Source organism: Muntiacus reevesi, chromosome 1, assembly GCF_963930625.1.
Source record: "Muntiacus reevesi chromosome 1, mMunRee1.1, whole genome shotgun sequence".
Classification (NCBI taxonomy): domain Eukaryota; kingdom Metazoa; phylum Chordata; class Mammalia; order Artiodactyla; family Cervidae; genus Muntiacus; species Muntiacus reevesi.
Genome location: NC_089249.1, coordinates 94,830,797 through 94,845,674, shown reverse-complemented (window position 1 = coordinate 94,845,674; position 14,878 = coordinate 94,830,797).

Below are 14,878 nucleotides of genomic sequence, written 5' to 3'. Positions count from 1 at the left end.
CTGCTTCCCTCCTAACCCTGTACTTCCCTGGTAGTTCAGATGGTAAAGAGTCTGCCCGCAGTGCGGGAGGCCTGGGTTCAATTCCCATGTTGGGAAGATCCCCTGGAGAAGGAAATGGCAACCAACTTCAGTATTCTTGCCTGGAAAATCCCATGGACAGAGGAGCCTAGCGGGCTATAGTCCATGGGGTCGCAAAGAGTTTGACACGACTGAGCGACTAATACTTTCCCTCCTAACCAACTTCCCATTGCTATCTTTTGCAGAGTGCATGGGGGGAAATGCAGTCTCACCTAAAAATTATCCCGAATATCTGCTAGTAGCCGCTACTTCAATATATGTCTGTCACACACTTGTGCTTGTGCTCATTCGCTAAGTCTTATCCGACTCTTTGTGACCCTGTGGACGGTAGCCCACCAAACCCCTCTGTCCATGTGATTTCCCAGGCAAGAATACTGTGGTGGGTTGCCATTTCCTTCTCCAGGGGAATCTTCCTGATCCAGGGGTTGAATAGGGTTTCCTGCTTGGCCAGCAGATTCTTTACCATTGAGCCACCTGGGAAGCCTGTGTCATGCATTACAAATTTCTAAATTTATTTTCGGACAGTCTTCTGTTTATCTCCAGCCTGACTCTCTTCTGTAAAGTGCTGTGTGTATCCACATGTACATGTCTCTCTCTCTTTTCTCTCTCTCTCACCACACACACACACACACACATACACAGAGATGAATTTCAAAAAGCACAAGTGTTAATTAATGGGGATAGAACATTGTTCAAGCTGTCACAATGTGTGGTGAAGACACTGAGAATGCTGTAAACCATCAGTGTTAATTCCATTCTCCAGGAGAGATGGAAAATTCTTGTATGCAGGGGACCTTAATTACTTTACTTCTGTCTGAGTTGCACACCAGGTTTTGTGGGCTGCTGCAGGGTTGGGTAGTCCCAGCTTGCTGAGGCTGCCCCCATGTATCAAATGAGATAATGCAAGTATACTTGGTGTCCTGTAAAGTGCTGAAGAAGGGTTATCCCTTCACCCTAGTTTCCCTTAATATTTTGAATTTGTTACATGTGAATTCATCTAAGGTATTCTAGAAACTTCCCTGGTGGCTCAAATGGTAAAGAATCTGCCTGCAATGCAGAAGATCCGGGTTCAATCCCTGGGTCAGAAAGATCCCCTGGAGAAGGAAATGGCAACCCACTTTAGTATTCTCCCCCCCCCCCCCCCCCCCCCCCCCCAGTATTCTTGCCTGGAGAATTCCATGGACAGAGGAGCTTTGGTGGGCTATAGTCTACGGGGTCACAAAGAGTAGGTATGAGTGGGTAACATTCTGAATTGTTCTGACATTTCTTGATCTGCCCAGAATCAATCAGCAATGATAAAGTGAGGGGTGGGCATGAATAATAGTGATCCCAGAAGCAATATATTAAAATATGCACAGAGATCATGGGGGATAATTCCTAGGAGCATGCCAGGAGAATCCCTGCCTCCTTGTGAGAGTTGTCTATCCATAAATCAAAAGCCACATTGTTTGGTGGCCTTTATGGCTCAGCCACGCTGCAAAGCTGATGACAAAGATTTGCCTTCACCAGGTTCCTTAATCTTTGAGGAAGGGCAATACCTTGTGAAGCCCAGTTCTGCTTCCCAGCTCATCACTCGATTTGAAACTCGTCCTTCTGAGCTTTCATTCCATTTGCGATCACATGTCATCCAGACTTCCTCTATTTCTTTTCTTTATTTACTATTCCTTGGTCTTCCCCATTCTTTGAAAACCGAGGGATGGTTGAGTTGCCGTGGCAACCTCCTACCCCCACTGCTTCTCTTTTCTCAACAATTTTTCTACATTTTAATAAAATCAGTATTTATAGTGTACAAAGCTTCATTCCCCTCCACTGCAACTCTTCAAGGGAGGTTTCCTGTCTGACCAGAATACTAATGATGACTAAAACCTGGCTTTCCAGTGAGGCTGCAAGGAGGCCCTACAGAGTGATCAGATTTGTGTTTGTGTTCAGGATCATTTGTGTTCAGGATCAGGATTTGACTTGTAAACATGAAGGATCACAGTTGACAGAGCTGCAAACCCATCCTTGGAAAATATACCATGCTGGATACATATAAAATACACGTTGGATATGCCTGGAGGGGAGGAGGCATGAAGTGAGGTGTTCTTACCTTTGTTATGTTGACAGAGGGAACGGAACTCCTGGGCCAACCTGTTAGGAAGAGCCGGGAGGTAGCATGAACTTGGGGAAACCCAAGGGCTTCATCACGTCCTAGTCTATGAGATCTTGGTGTTCTCACACTATGTACACTGTAGAGCTGTTGTGAGGGGCAGAGATGACACACACCTGGCGTTTGGTGGTGTTATAGCCTCAGGGTTAGGTGTCTAGGCTCTGGAAGCGGCCTCAGATGCCAGCTCTGACACTGTGATTTTATGACCAGAGATAAATTATTCAACCTCTTCATGCTTCAGTTTTCTGATCTCCAAAACAGGGATTATAATGATAGCAGCTACATTTTAGGGTGGTTTTGAGGATTCAGTAAGTTAAATAGGTATTGGCTTTGCCTGATAAAGCTGTTGTCACTTGTTCTTGGCATTTGATAAATGAGAACTACTATTTAACCAGTTCATCAAGGTCCAAGACTAGTGCAAACCTGGGTTTTACCAAGAATTAACAGCCTTTGAGGGACAGGCTTGGTGGAGAGCTTTGGTAGGATTCATTTTGTAACAAAATGAAATGTTTTGACTTCATTGAGAAGTAGAATCTGATTCTAAACAGAAAAATGTAGTAGCTCTCCAATACTTAGGATTCAATAATGACAAGATTCGTTATATATATATATATATATATATATATACACACACACACACACACATAAGATGAGCTAGTTTAGCTTAAGTCTAATTTGAACTGAAGATACTGTTTATCCATTCTGATAGTTCACAGGTGCAATGTCTCAGTGAGATTATATAGTAGCACTGATAATACTGCTTCTGAAACTTTCATGGGTATGTGAATCACTTAAGGATTTTATTAAAATTCAGATTCTAATTTAGTAGGTTTGGGTAGAGCCTGATATCCTGCATTTCTAACAAGCTCTTAGGCGATGCTGATGCTGCAAGTACCTGGAGACCAGTATGTAGCAAAATAGTGAGATTTTTGAGACCAGCTCTTCCAAGACACCTTGAAACCAAGGTATGGGTTTAGAGGAAAGGGTTCTTCCATTTCCTATTCAGATACAAAGCTGGAATTACCCAATAATAACAGAACTGGGCCCTCATGAGGGAAAGAGATTGAGAGTGACCAGTGGAAGCTTGAAGCCTCTTTTTTTCTGAGGCCTTTCTGACAAAGGAAGTCAGGTAAAGCTATATTCAACTGTTAGGCTTTTTGCCTGGCTGCATTTTGTAAGGGGCTTTCTCTTGTTTTACAAGTGTGTGATTATTAGTGTTTCTTTTCTTGAAGTGTTTTCAGAATTCAATAAAGCTCATCATTTTTAGGATTCTTTTTTCAGTATTTGATTTATTCAGGATATTTTGAAGAGATGATTGTTGGACCAAATCTCAAGTGAAATTGAGCCAAATAAAGACATAATTATTAAAATATTAACTTGAAAATTCAATTCCTGCTTAAAAGCATTGCTTTCTGGCAATGTCTTATTTCAGTCTAAACTTGCATAAACAAACAAACAAAAAAACCCCCAACATCTCAAAACAAAACTCTTGACATGTTTTTAACAACTAAATACAATGGTGACATATAACAGCTGCAAGCTCACGTCTGAATTACCAGTGGAGGAATTAAAGGTCCGTGTTATAAGATGAGGGGTTTAGCAGCTTTATAAGATGAATCAGCCAGTGACTCACAATTACAAGTTGTGTGATTTAAAAACCCCAGTGGTTGTGAGCTTCTTTTTGGAGAATCGGCAATCTTCAAAGAAATGTGATGTCAGAAAAAGAAACGGGAAATACACTTTAAATTCTAGACTGACCATGATTCAAAAGAGCATGGTAAGACATCTCCGTATGCTCATTTCATTGGAAAAGATGTCTCAGTTGGATTCAGGCTTCTAGTCATGTAATATCCCCCTTTATTGAAAGGCAGTTTTGTATCCTACAGCAGATAGTCATTTCTCCTAGGTTATTACACAAGGTCTGCATCATTCTCAAAAAGACCCGAAGATCAAGATACACTGACACCAGTTAAAGGGAATTTGGCTTTTTAGTGGCAACTTTAACCATTGCAGATGCCTATTCAATCAACTAGTAACAACTCAGATGTGAGATGGACAAATACGGCAGAGATGGACAAGAATATATATTTCAAAATGCAAAGTTTTTAAGCAGCATTGGATGTCAAAAGTCATTTCAAAGAAAACCACAGAGTAGGATTCCAGATTAAGGTCTCCTCAGCTGGCAGATAACTTCTGGGAAAAATGAAATAGAGGTTTACCTGACAATGGCTCTCATCCTTAAAGGAGGAGAGCTCTGTTCCTTCTAAGCTAGTGGGAACCGTTTACAGTAGCAGCCTTATAGTTTGTAATTAAATAAATCACCAGGTGACATTAATTATACCTTCTTCTTTGGCTCCCTAAATTCCTTTTTAGTAGACCTGAAAGAATTGCAGTGATTAATATGGATTAAGAGCCATTTGCAACTTTTAGACCCAGTATTTTATTTTCTAATAAATCTATATTCTTTCCCTCTTATTGCAGGTAGAAAAATCCATATTTTCAAATTTTTAAAGGAGTTTTCTTAGAATTATCAGTAACCAAAATCTTATACTATGTTAGTCAATGGTTCTTGGCAATTATAATGATCTAAAGTTTGATATCTCTTGTATGCTAATTTCTCACAGATTCCACAAGGATAAAAGAATGCATGCAAACTTTTGAACTGGGAGTCATTTTGACTGAGGATTTATAGAGATATCAACAAGCAAATTCTCTTCAATTTAAACACAAGAACTTTTGTCCAAATGAAATACTTCAAAGGATTGGAGATTGAAGTAACCCTTTGATGAAACCTAAAAACTATTGGAAATATTTAAATACTGAGGTTAAAATTACATTGGAGATAAAATCTGATTTCCTGTTTCTAAGTCTAAAAGCTTCCAATAAGGACTCTGGAGTTTCTTGGAATAATACACAGATCTTCTAAAACAGCAACTGGACGAGGTAAGTGTTGTTGACTTGAAAGTACAGATTAATTTCTTCAACACTACTCATATGTTTCAAAATTAAGACAGAAAATTTCCAAGAGTGAGACATATTTGGGGTTTTATTGAATCCAAAATATTTTTAAGTACTCCAATAGCTTGAAAAGTTTTTTAAGGTTTTCCACTGCTAAGACAGCTATCTAGTTTCCTTGGAGTAAATTTGTTTTATGAATCTAGTATTGAGAGCCTTTAAACTCTGAGCAGCTTTTGCAACTTGAGAAAGATAAGAAGGCTGGTGCTGGCTGCAAGTGGCTCAACAGCCTTCAGGAAATAAGGCTTGATGAGAAAGTAGCAATGCCTGTCTTATTTCCTGAAGGTCCTTGGACAGAGCCAATTATTCTTTTCAACTTTCTCATAGTAGCCCTTGTCTACTTGGCATAGAACTTGATACCATGCCATATCCATAGGCTTTCTCATTTTTCACTACTTCTGTAAGGTCTTTGAGTGCAGAAGTTGTGTCTTTTTGGTGTCCTATTTATTCAACAAATGTTTATTGAGCTTCCACTAAAAACTGGGCACTGTATTATAATTACAATAATGACTAGGGCAGCGCTCAAGTTGCTCACAGTTTTGCAAAGGAGACAGAAGAGTAGACAGTTATATTTTGTTATATTTTCTTTGAACAAAGGGCTATTTAGGATACATCAGAGGGTTACTTAGCTGATTTCTACCTCGAGGAGACATCATCTAAACTTGAAAGATAGTTAGCCATCACCCAGCTGAGGAGAAAAATGTGGATGGGTGGAGAAGGGGGGAAAAAAAAAAAAAGCTGTGGGCAGAGGAAGCAAGGAAATGTGAAGATATGTAGAAGAGAGAGCATATTACATATGAGGAATTCAAAATAATTCAAGGTGACTGGAACAGAGCGTACCTGTTGGAGAGTGACAAGGGATGAAGTTAGAAAGATCAACCAAAAAAAAAAAAAAAAAAAAGAAAGGTCAACCGAGCTAGATTATGAAAGGCCTTGGATGTCATACTAAAAAGTTTAGGCTTAATTCTAAAAGGATAAAGGAGGAGTCACTGAAGTATTTTAACCAGGAAAATCACTAGCATATTTGTGATTTACATAGATCATTTTTGCTGTAGTACAAAAGTGTACAAGGCTACTGCAGCAAAATAGGCAAGAAACGACTAGAGATTGAAACAATTCAGAGGAGGAGGCAGGGAAGGAAGTTGTTTCAAGAATTTATTGGCCACAAGGAGTGAGAAGGAGAAGTCTGAGATTAGAAGATTTCCAGATTTCTAAACGGTAGTGTTAAGGAGAAATGGTTTCTTTCTCTCAGATAAGAAACACAGTTAGGGTAGGATGTGGTGCCGAGTGCAGGAAATGAGTCATTCTGGGTTGGCCATGTTGAGTTTGAAGAACCTTGGAGAATCTCAAGATCACCTAGTATGATGTTTCTAGCGAGGAGATTGTTATGAAAAAGATTAATTGTCTATGTGGTCAGGAAATCCTGTGAAGCTGGCTAACAAAATCCTGACTTTTTGGAAGGTTATGGAAGAACCTCATAGATCTCAACAGCAGGGGGTAGAGTTGAGGCTCCCACATACTAGAAATTTGTCTGTAGCTACTGTTCATCTTTCACCGAGGCAGTGTGGTTGTTCTGCTTCATTTCTGCTTCATTCTCTAAGCTTCTCTAGCAGATTTAGTTATTACTTCACCAGAACATGGATTACATGGATCTAGGGTTGTCAAGAGGCTGACCTTAGCTCAACTGCATATGACTTAGAACTCTGCCTACTTGTTTCCACCTCTAAGTCTCCACGTCTCAGTTATGAATTCCAGCGAGAGAGAATCTGATTGACTTGCTTTGGGTTGGGTGACCACATGTGGACAGAGGATGGGTTTATGTGGGTTCTAGTGCTGTCCCTGCTAGACTGTGGATTCTAAGAATGGAATGTGAGCAGGTAGGAAATGATGGGCTGAGAAGACAGGCAGCTGGAGTACAGTAAGAAGAGTATTCAGTACATAAGTTTGAAAGTGTTTGTCACTCAGTTGTGTCTGACTCTTTGTGACTCCATGGACTGTAGCCCACCATGGAATTCTACAGGCAAGAATACTGGAGTGGGTTGCCATTCTCTTCTCCAGGGGATCTTCCTGACTCAGGGATTGAACCCTGGTCTCCTGCATTGAAGGCAGATTCTTTACCATCTGACCTACCAAGGAAGCCCGCATAAGTCTGAGCTGGAGATAAAGATTTGGGGAAGTAGTTAAAACCAAAGTATTGGTTGATATTACCTGGGGAAAGTTCAGACTTTAAGAGCTTTATTTTTAGATCAAGATGGAAAAAAGAACCTTGGGCAACAGCAGTGTTTAAGAAGCAACAAGAGGAAAATAAGTCAGTGGTAGAGAAAAAGAAAAGAAGGGCAGTGCTACAAAAACTAAGAAAGAGGAAGAGACCCACAGGGTCAAACCCTACAGAGGCTGAGTAAGATGAGAACGGAAGAATGACAAGGAGACAAGTAGTGAGGAAATATCCAGTGAGAGGTGGAGATAGAAGCCGGATTACAATGGGATGACATGAGTAGAACGTCAAATAAATGAGCGAAGGAGTAGAGACAATTTCTTTTTTAAAAAAATTGGCTTTGAGTGGAATGGGGAAAATAAGTCTGAAGATGGATTTATGGTCCAGGAAACTTTTATATACTAATCAAGTCTCCCCAGGTTCTGGGCTGGGGACATATCAAGGACAGAGCCAAGACAGTCAATGTTTGATGAAGGCAAATCAGGAGGGGGTTGAATAAGATGAACCAGAGCTCCAGAGACTGGGACAATTTTCCGCTGAAGTGACAGGGGAAATGGCATATCAGGGGCTGTGATGTGTGTGTTACTGACTATCTAAGGGGGTGGTCAGTAACTATTCTTGAATAATAAATGAATAGATGTGTGGAGTGGTGACTGAGCCAGTTTGCAGAACTTAGGACTCCATTTCTCTGGGGTCTCACTTTAAGGCAAGAGAATTGGGTGGTAAAGGCAGGCTGAGGCAGGGCTAGGCTTGCCAGCTTGAATGCTGAGAGAGAAACACGGTGGAAAGGCCTTTCTCCTGTTCTTCAAGATACCCCGATGGAGGGAGGCGTGGGGGAAGTTCAAGAGGGAGGGGGCATATGTGTGCCCATGGCTGATTCATGTTGATGTTTGGCAGAAACCAACACAACACTGTAAAGCATTTATTCTTCCATTAAAAATAAAGAAAAAAGATACCCGATGGCAACCCCTTCAGTTACCTCACTTCTCAAGGAAGCCAAAACTTGGGATAGCAGGGACCGTGAGGGCTAGGGATTACGGTTGTGAAAAACAACCTTGGTTTAGGGGTCAGGAAACCCTAGATTCTAGCCACTTTCTGAGATTTACTGACCACATGAGCTCACACAAATTGTGTAACTATGTATCTAGTTTCTTTATTTGTAGCAAGTATGTGATGTGACCTTCTCTGCTCATTTTAGAGTACAAATTTCACAAAATGCTTTCAAATATATGTCCACGTGTATGTATTATAAATATTGTAAAGCACAGTGCAGCTATAAGGACCCATTAATTTATACTCCAGGCATTCTGAGAGTGTGGCTTGCTTGTGCAGAGTCCCCGTGGAGCTAATTCTAAGCATCCAGGACTGTGGGCCAGGTTCCTTCTTGGCAGCTACACGTATTGAGAGCTTGGCCTGACTAAGAGTGTAGAGCATTCCCGCTGGCACAGAAAGTGCCTGGAGGGAGAAGCATATTAAAATCACAAACTCATTACTTTCTCAAGATTAGGACACATAAAATTCAAACAGCTTTATAAACTGCCTCCAGAAATTGTAAGGCAAAAATTAACTCTGCCTCAAACTTAACATCCGTGTTTTATGAATGCCACTTCCCTCTCTCTTCTAATTATGTCCACCTCTGTCACCATAAATCAAAAGACAACACAAGCATTTCCCTCTGCAGAGTTCCCCAGCTTCTCTATAGGAATGAAAGAAAACTAAAGACATAGGTATATTTATCATCTTTTAGCTCAGTTTCTGGATTCCTATTAGGTCCTCTGAGTAACTTCCATCATTGCTGGTAGATTCAGATCATGTGGAAATAACTGCTGGTTTTCATGGCTGGCAGAACACGTATAAATTAAACTAGTAACACCTGGCAGCTACATCTCGCCAACACTGCAAAGGTTAATGAGATGGTGCTTGTCAATCAACTTGAGTTCCTCACCTTCATCTAAAAGTATTTATTATGCCAAACTGAACCAGACGTGAGTGAGGGACTGAGCCGTGTAAACACAGTTCCCTGTCAATGGTGTGTTTTGAAATCAGATTTCTGGGTTCTTTGTTTTGTTCCTTCTCTGCGGCTTCATTTCCAAAACAATGACTTCACTGACCTTAAATTGTAAAAGCCAGTATCGTCACCAGAGGTTTTAGTTCTTCATTTGGCCTTTCCTCCTACCTTTTTTTCTACCATGACTCAAGCTATCAGATATCACTTGGAGTGAACAAAGAAGGATTGTTTTAAAAACAAAATAATGTAACCCATTTGGGCTGTGATTAATGGAACTTATAAAGAAATGATAAATGGATGTTAGGGAGAGAAAGGCTCAGTATTGATAAAGGTTATAATACAAAAGAGAGGGCCCTAATCCATAGGAGATGTACAGCTATAAATCTATGTACAAATTTGTTTCTGTCGAAGTCCACCAGAAACGTGACAATTCTCCTGGATGAAGGCATGCTTCAAAGAGGATGGCTGTAATTCATTGGAAACCACCTGCATTTCTTAATTCATCCTGTAAATGTTTACAAAAGACTTTTAAGATTTGGCTCCTTAAAATGAAATACTTACAAATTATGGCTCATGGAGTCCACAACCAAAGCTGCATGGCCAGAAAGCTTAAAAACAGCTATTTCTCATATCAGCTGGAGACTGAGAAAAATATGTTTTGTTCTTTTCTCTAATAGCTAATTACTACATGTGTAAGACAGCATAAATCTGTAATTTTTCTTTAAGACAAAGTAAAATTTCAGATGAAAACAAGAGGGCCTCTGTTTTGGTGATGTAGCATTTGCTGACATTCCAAAAGCACACACACATTTGAATAGCTAGCTGCTATTAGAAAAATGATTTAGGATCAACATGGCTAAGTACAAAATAAGAACAATGGGTATATAAATGCTGATTCAGAGAAATTATAGTGTCATGGTGGAAAAAATATTGGACTTATATACATGATACTTTTTTACTTATGGAAAACAAAATGATCTTATTTCACACTTGACAGTTCTAGATCTAAATAATGAGAATCCTAACCTATAAACTCAGGAATACATTACCCACCAGCCTCTAAGTTCTCTGAGAGCAGGGTCCCCTTCTTATTCACATTTACACCCTCTCATAGTGCTTTGAACAGGGGGGTGCACATAATTGATCCTTAATATATATTTTGCATGAAATGACATACATTTGCTTTCTCACTTTGGCCTCATATAACTGACAGAATGTGCCAAGGCACAGACATGACATTTTTTTCTCCCTTGAGATGTTTCTGGGCCCCCAACAGTGTACAGTTGGCAGCAATAAAGGAAGCCTAACAATGTTGGCATTCAAAAGACTCACTGAGTGTAATGCACAGAAGTGTCACTACAGTCACGTGAGAGGAGTGTGCAGAGCTGTCCAAAGGTAGCCGACACTCGAACTGCAGATAATAGCTCAGCTTAGGTGTTTCCTATTTGGAAAAAAAAAAAGAAAAAGAAAAGAGAAATGAAACAAAGAGAAAGAAAAGAAGGAAGGAAGGAGGGAGAGAGGGAGGAAGAAGGATCTGGAGCTAATTATTAATACGAGTATTAGGATTTTTTGGTATTTTATTGAATTCTGCACATAACATTTTCAATGTAAACACTTTAAATCCAATGACAGATTTATAAAAGAAACCAGATGAAAATGTCACATAATTAACTCACAGGTATTTACTGTTATTTACTTAACAGAAGGTCTAAAATTACTACATCAGGAACATTACAGAACATGGCATAACAGTTTATTTTAACTTTACAGTAATATGTGATAAATTAACATAATTCAATGTCAAAGGAAGACAAATGTAGAAAAATATAAAATGTTTTGATCTTACATTTTATCAGAACTCCATTATTTATTATGTCATTGTTTAAGAATGACTATTATTTCATTCCATACAAAATAATACTTGTTTGACTTATCTGTTTGAGGAGGAGAACTAAACTTAAGGTTACAAAATTTTAAATTCTGATATGCTATAGCTTATATTTCATTTAATTATTCACAGTAATACTTCATTGCTAGTCAGTAAAAGTACAGAATGTATCACAGACTGTTGATTTACAAGGGAAAGCAATTCCAGTGTCTCTGTTATTTGAAAAAAGAATTAAAATGTAACATTATGCCACTGACTAACACATGAATGTTCTCCATATTTGAACTGAGAAGTCATCAGATTTTAATTTTATCCAGGAAATTACTTCAGTGAATTTTTAAATATGTGCATCAACTTTACCATATATTTGAACTATGGCTAAATGTTAATAGTCCTGTTGTCTAATACTTGATATCAATTCTTTTTGAACAGTTACAGGAAATAATGAGGTTTTCTTAAAAGAAAGGCAGTTTTTCTATTCACTCCCCATTCCCTGTCCTCCCCTAATCACAGAACACATTTGATGAAAAACAACAAGCTGAAAAATGGCCAATATGGTGGGTCTTAGAGTATGCTTTCTCTGAATTAGAATGTGTGCAGTTTCTTGGGTTGATTACTGTTTCTTTGAACTGTTCATAAGTCAGTCATTATGATGGACTTTTTAAAAAGGAAATTAGAAAGAGACCAGTGGAGAAGATAATTTTTCAGTCCAGTGTTTTGATATCATCTGGATTCAATGTCTGTAGTCAGAGTGTGAGGACTTAAATATGTTTTAGATGGAAAATGTTTGGCTATCACCTTGCGGGAGGACTCTATTTTAGAAGTATTTAGGAAGGTCTGACAGTAACAGCAACAGTGCCTTGCGAAATTTCCCAGTGTATCATTTGGAATTAAATTTTAGTTAAAGTCTTAAAGATCATGGTAGTGGTAGGAAAGAAAAAACTTGACAGGGAATGAAAAGTGTAAAGAACATGAAATGTAAAACCATTTGCTGCCCTTACGATTTTGGACAAGTCACGATCTTTCTAAACCTTTGTTGTTTAATCTCTCAACTTCAGATAGTATTATTACTTTATAAGGATATTTCAAAGGTTAAATAAGATATGTGGATGATTTTTGCAAACTATGAGATAATAAACATGCATGAGGCATCTCTGTGAAAAAACTGAAGTTCTGTAGTTGTGTTTGTTACTTTGTTATCTGCAAAATCACTTTCTAGATTAAAAAATGAATTCTAAAACATTTAGCATATTACACAGAAACAATACATACACTGTTTGCTTTCCCTTGTATGTGTAGAAACTTAACAGAAATTATGTCATTTTATGGGATAACTTCAAAAATAGTCTATACAGTGCCTTTAATAGGATATTCCTATTTGGTTTACAATCATACAATTTTATGGCATTTAGGAAAAACAGTTCAACAGTTAGTTTTACGTAAACTAAATACGTAACCTCCCCACCCCAAACCCAGTATAAGAGATCACACCATAGAAACATTTTACCAGAAGAGATACTACTATGGTTTGTTTTCATATGGTCAGTTCACAAATTGTTGTAAGATACACTATTAACACAATATGCTAGAATCACCATTTAGCAAATTTTATCAACTTTAAAAAAATGGTTAAATTACTTCTTACAAAGATTACTAACACATACATATAAGACTCAGTTACAGCTAAAGTGAAAATTCAGATTCACGTAACCAAAATGATCAGATTAAATGTTTTAATGAATTGTTCCACTAATCAAAACATATATTTCCCATTATGATAGAGGCCTTTAAAAGCTGCCCCCTTTTCTGAATGGAAGGATATAAGACTATAATTTTGGACAGATAATCTCAGTATGACAAAATATTTCTGTATTATTCAAATGGACTATCATTTAAACAATTTCCCTAGTGTCCATATTTTAGCGTCTTTTTATCCTAATCTCTTTCTACCATAAACCAGCAACCAGAATACACTCTTCTTTTACAGTGGGTATACTTATCTCTTAGCTATGTTGTGCAAAACCTATAGCCTTTCATTTTCCCAACCATCTACTAAAGCCAAACAGAAGCATTGGTTTATCCCTGAATTTTGTTTCGCACTCCTGAGCAAAATTAATTACAATATGGCTCTATCAAGCCTCTTTTGTATTCACAAAAATTTATAAAATTTTGTGACTATTATTTTAAATTATAGCCATTGTTTCTGGGGCCAAAAGGATATTAACTTTTAAATGTGACAAAAATGCACTTTACAATCAGCTACAGTTCACTGGGAAGCATATTCAATTCTGATTTGCTAAGTGTTTTACTCAACTACAAAACTTTTTCATAAGGTTCACTTGAACAGACATTTCATTTAGATAATTAGCAACATTAGAAGATGAAATGATAAATCATAATAATTAAACCATGGTTAAAATAAAAATATTTACATGCCTTATGTCTTGCTGAGGTCGATTAGCAATATTTGAAATATTAACATTTGGATCTGCAGTTTGTTCAGTCCATGAGCACAGATGTGGCATCTAAGTGATTGGAGGGAGCGACATGGACATGGACATTACAGCAATGCTAAAACAATATAGAATTCTCAAAAATGTAAAGACACATACAGATTACTAAAAGAAATTGGGGCTCAGAAAGCTTAAAGGAACTTTCCTAGGGCACATGAGAGTTATTGGTAGAACCAAAATGAAAGCACAGAGATACCTGCTCTACCAAACTGCGGCTTATGTGGAAATAATCAAGAGATTGTAAGGCAAGCACTCCTATCCCTCCAACCTTTTCCCACCTTCTCCTACTCCCAAGGTTATAATGTTGAGTATGATAAAGCTCTGTTGCAGTTTTAGCATTTCATATATGATTTCAAATCACCTTAAACATCAAATTAAATTTAAAAAATAACCTCCCTTCCTTTCCAGGTACTTCATTAATCTGTTTCCATGCTGCAGAGTGAGTTTTTAATTTTTTCATGATCCCATTTAGAGACCAGTGACAATTCTTAGAGGAGAAAAAAAATCTCATATCCTTTCTCACAAGCAATGATATATATATTTATGACACTTTCAAGACTTAAACCTCATTTCAATTTATTCATTCTTTCAAAAATACCTAAGAAAATCTGAGTCCTTAAGTCTGCTTCAAAGACTTTTCAAATGCATATAATGAGAATTTGGGGACTGGAAAGGCCTTTTGAGATTAACCCAGAACATCCATTTGCAATCAGGAAACTGAAGTCTGGCAATAGTAAGTGATGCATCCAGGCAGAAAATAGGTAAGAATTCTGGTCTCCCGATATCTAGAGTAATACTATTTTTACTACCCATTTGGTGAAACATATTTGCTATGACAGTTTCTTCATCTGGTACCATTCTGTGCTTTTATCTCAAAAGTCCAGGTTTTATCTTTATTTGAAACTGTAGCCTATAGTAACGTGGATATGATATTAAACCTACTATAATGCTTAAGGTTGTGTCATTGGTATTTTATAAAGGTAGCTCCTGCGTCTTATTTTGGTAACACCTA